General features: G+C 38.1%; 1 protein-coding gene across 1 annotated transcript in view; it reads right to left on the reverse strand.

The window, feature by feature from the left end:
• The window catches only part of LOC125046417 (short-chain dehydrogenase/reductase family 9C member 7-like), a 20,170-nt gene extending 18,722 nt beyond the window's left edge, over nucleotides 1-1,448 (reverse strand). The window contains exon 1 of the mRNA XM_047644231.1: nucleotides 1,282-1,448. The gene's annotated coding sequence lies outside the window, so the exon portion shown is untranslated. The remainder of the gene's footprint in view (nucleotides 1-1,281) is intronic.
• Between the last annotated feature and the right edge of the window lie 3,552 nt (nucleotides 1,449-5,000).

The raw sequence follows: 5,000 nt of genomic DNA on the forward strand, positions 1-5,000 counted from the left end.
AGAAGAAGAAGAGAGAGAAAGAGAAAGAGAGAGAAAGAGAAAGAAACAAACAAGCAGATAATGAGAAGAAGAAGAAGACGAAGGGAGGAAGGAAGGGGGAGGATCACAATCTATCTCGTCGCCGCAAACTTGACCCATGACCCTCGACCGCAATGGATGTCTCATTCATAAAAGGCGTCTTGGCTTGCGAGGAAACTGCATTTTGGAGGATTATCCGCCTACGTCGTCGATATTTTGCCTCGTGTGCTATTATTTATGTAATTTTCTTTGCTTGGGCACTGGAGGGTTGGTTTAGCGATCGTTTAGAGACAGAAATGAGGGATTGTTATTGTTGTCAGATGCGTGCTTGTCAGATGAGTGAAGACGGAAAGGAGGAAGAGAATAGGAAAGGGAGGGAGAAGTAGGAAGTGGGATGGAGAGGGAGAGATAGAGGGAAAGGGATGGAGGAGGTAATAGTGAAATTAGGAGAGGGATAATAAAGAGATGATGAATAAAAAACAATAGAAACCCCCACACCATAAAAATTCTAAATGTTAAATAGGCCGCAAGTGAATTCTGACCTGCCTCTCCGTCTAGAAAGTTGGGGAGTCATGAAATACGTCTGGAGTGAAAGGGTCATGTGGAAGTAAAATCTCACTTTAAATCTATGACTGCAAAAACCTATTAACAAAAAGAGTTCGTTGTCGGTAATCTCTCAATATCGTTAATTAAAAAAATGATCTAGTTTTGATTCAAAAGGAGGAGAGTTCCTATATATGATCGGTCTCTTAAGATGAGTATAATGAGCTAGTTGAAGTCTCTCTGGAGGAGTTGTTTGCTTGGGGTCCCTGAGCCGAAGGCATGACTTGCTCGCTTCGTCTTCTTGTAGCTTCACTATCGAGAAAAAGTCACCGGCTGTATTTATACTTTCAGTGTTAAGAGTAGAGGGAGTCTTTCATCACGTGGGATTTCTCCATTTCCGTTGATCAAAGTGTGGGAGAGAGATAATAACAAACCATTTTAAAAAAACGCAAAGCTTCCTGTTTGTCGTGCAGTGAACTCTCGGTTGCTTACATGGCAATAGCGCTCACATTTCGTCTCGACATGAAGAAAACCTCTTAATCCCAATCACTTCTCCGGGAACAACCACTTCCATAACACGAAAAAATATACCCGAATGAAAAGACTAATGAGACGGTAACAAGAGAGAAAATAACCACAGTCACTTATCAGCAGATTCCAAGATTACCCTCACATGAACACAGTACTCTCTACCGTCGTTTCAACTGTGTTTTAACATACCTGAGAGACGTTCGACGCCGAAATAATCAATCGCCGGAGTCAGTGAAATGTCTCCTCTTCTCTCCCTTTATCTCTCTGTCCCTCACACACCCCTTCTGTGTCCCTTCTCTCAGGGCGACTGAGCGACGTTTCCGAGCGGAGGTACTCGCTCGACTGAGCACTGGGCCGCCGTCCGGGCTGGTTTTGGCTGTCGCGGGAGAGCGGAGGCCCCTCGCTGGGGGGAGGGAGGGGAGGGGAGGGGGGCGGAGGGGAGGGAGGGGGCGAAGGGGCCTAGGGATGAGGAGGATGTGGGGGGGAGGGAGGGGGAGGAGGGGAGGGGAGGGAGGGGGAGGAGGGGCCTAGGAATGGGAAGGGCATGGGGGGAGGGAAGGGAGAGGGAGGGGAGGGGAAGGGATAAAAAGGAGGAGGAAAAGGATAGATAGGAGGAGGAAAAGGATAGGAAAGACGTGGGGGGGAGGGAAAGGGAAGGGAATAGAAAGGGGAAAGGAGATGGTAAGAATGTCTGGGGGAGGAGGGGGAGGGGAGAGGGAAGAAGGGTTAGGAGGGGAGAGGGGAGGAAGGCATGTAGGGAAAGGGAGACAGAAGGGACCAGGGGATAGGAAGACCGTGGGGGGGGGGGGCAGTTGTTATCGCTACTGACGCTGGAAGTGGATGTGCGTGTAATTCGTTGAGGGGATTCACCGGCGTGCAGTATAGAGGGCTGAGATTTCTTTTATTCCTTTTTTGAGCCTTTCTGTTTAAAATGCCTCTATACAGATAGATAGATACACATGCATGCACACACACATGCATAAATGTATATATAGCTTTACCTATCTATATATATGTGTGTGTGTGTGTGTGTGTGTGTGTGTGTGTGTGTGTGTGTGTGTGTGTCTGTGTGTGTCTGTGTGTCTGTGTGTGTGTGTGTGTATGTGTGTGTAAATGTATGTGTATACATAAATACTATGACGCACGCACAAACATACACACGCAAGCACGCACGCACGCATGCACGCACGCACATCGCACGCACACACACACATATATATGGATAGATAAATAGATATAGATATAGATATACATATACATATATACATATACATATATAACGTATATATACATACATACATACATACATATATATATGCATATACACACACACACATATGTATATGCATATACACACACACACACTCACACATACTTATGTGTGTATGTGTGTATGTGTGTATGTATGTATGTATGTATGTATATATGATATATATACATATTAAGATAATATACATATATACATATAAATATATATGTATATAATATATATATGTATATATATATATATATATATATATATATATATACAGTACATATGTGCATTTTATATACATATATATGTGCATATATATATATATATATATATATATATATATATATACATATACGTATATATTTATATGTATTTATGATATATATACATATATATAATACTTGTACATATATATACATATGTATATATACATAAATATACATATATGCATATACATAATATATACATATTAATATATATACATATATACACATTTATATATATGTATATATTACATATATTTACATAGGTATTTGTTTATATATATATGTATATATATATATATGTGTGTGTGTGTGTGTGTGTGTCTGTGTGTGTGTGTGTGTGTGTGTGTGTGTGTGGCTTATATATATATATATATATATATATATATATATATATATATATATATACATACATACATATATATGTGTGTGTATATATATATATGTATATATATATATATATATATATATATATATATATATATTTATTTATATGCATACATATATATGTATGTGTGTGTATATGTATATATATGTATATATATATATATAAATACATATATATGTGTATATATATGTATGTATTTATACATATACATATATATTTGTTTATATATATAGATATATATGTATATATATTTGTATTTATATATATAAGTGTGTGTGTGTGTGTACATATATACATACATACACACATACACATATATATATATATATATATATATATATATATATATATCTTATCTTTCTGTGCCATCGCCAATACGGCGTTTCACGACCTACTTGGCGCCATATTTCACGTGGTCGAGGTCTGTCCCAGAGGCATCGAAGTGTTTGTATACTGAAATTGTTAAGGAATGTTTTTCCCGGTTTACCTCGAGCTTAATTGTCTTCAATTAAGGTTTTCAAATGTCTTTATGGATTGCACGTCCGAAGAGTTTGAGTCGTCATACTCGGATCAATTCTAGAAGCTCGCGTCCCTACCCGACTCATCTGAGGATCTCCTGATCGGACATTCGGTCGGTGTAAGGGGCGCGCAACATCCTGCGCTAGAGCCACATTTCTGCGCCCTCTATAGTGCGCCGAGTTTCAGCCGTCATTGTCCAGGACTCGCAACCATATAGGAGAGTTGACCATACAAAGGGTTTTTGTTTGCATTGAGAGCTTGCGTAGTTTGGAGAATACATTTTTTTGCTAGTCTGATTTCCTTCTTGCATCGAGCATATGAGGTAACAAGAGCTCCTAAATTATTGAAGGTGGAGACCTTTTGGATTTCTGTTTCTCCTTGTTTCATTGGACAAATTGGTAGGACTTCCGACTTTGAAATCACCATGAATTTTGTTTTCTTGCTATTGGCATGGAGGCCAAGATGTTTGCTGGCTTCCACAGGTGACATCACACAACCTTGTCGGACATCTCGTTTGATGGGGAACCAGTTAGTTGCGAGGATTTTGAACAATTCTAAGCGCTTTACCTTATCAAAAGCTTTTTGATAGTCGATGAAAACAAGGAGCCGGATTTACTATAAACGTGATCGTATGAGGCTTGTTAACACCGTAAATTAAGCTACTCTCTCGTTTCTCGCAACGATAGCATTTTCAAAACACTTCCGAGGTCGTAAACACGTCTCCGCTCGAGAGACATTAGCGAGAGCCCGAAACCACTCGTACTCGTAATGAAATGCTTTTGACTTATTTTTTGAAGAAAAAAATCTACGTGATAAAAGTACTGAGTAAGAAAGAGAGAAAGAACTAGAGACACCGATATATATGTGATATATATATATATGTGTGTGTGTGTGTGTGTGTTTGTGTGTGTGTGTGTGTGTGTGTGTGTGTGTGTTTATATATGAAAGGAAAACAGCCACAGTATGAAATGAAAATGAATCGTAACGTTTCGAACTCTTCACGAGTTCCTCTTCAGACGAATGATATACCAAAATGGATGTATATCATTCGTCTGAAGAGGAACTCGTGAAGAGTTCGAAACGTTACGATTCATTTTCATTTCTTACTGTGGCTGTTTTCCTTTCATCTTTGTGTACACGTTACTGTCTTTGTGTTTGTGTCAGTGTTTATATACATTTATATATTTATTTATATATATTTATATGTGTTATGATTTTATTACATATATAGATAGATAGATATGGCTATAGATATTTATAGATATCAGAACTTATAAGCTTATTGATAAAGGTGGTGAAGATTAATGAAGGTGAAAGTGACGCATTGCACCTGACTTTCACTAAAAAAAAAAAAATATTTGCTAACATCAAAGCCTCATGACTTTCCTTTATTTGCTTTGTTAAATTGAACATAATTTTAAAATCGTATTTAATTCACATAAAATGTTTATGTGAAGTTTTCCATGAAGAAACTGTTATTGGT

This window comes from Penaeus chinensis, chromosome 1 (assembly GCF_019202785.1).
Source record: "Penaeus chinensis breed Huanghai No. 1 chromosome 1, ASM1920278v2, whole genome shotgun sequence".
In the NCBI taxonomy this organism is placed as follows: domain Eukaryota; kingdom Metazoa; phylum Arthropoda; class Malacostraca; order Decapoda; family Penaeidae; genus Penaeus; species Penaeus chinensis.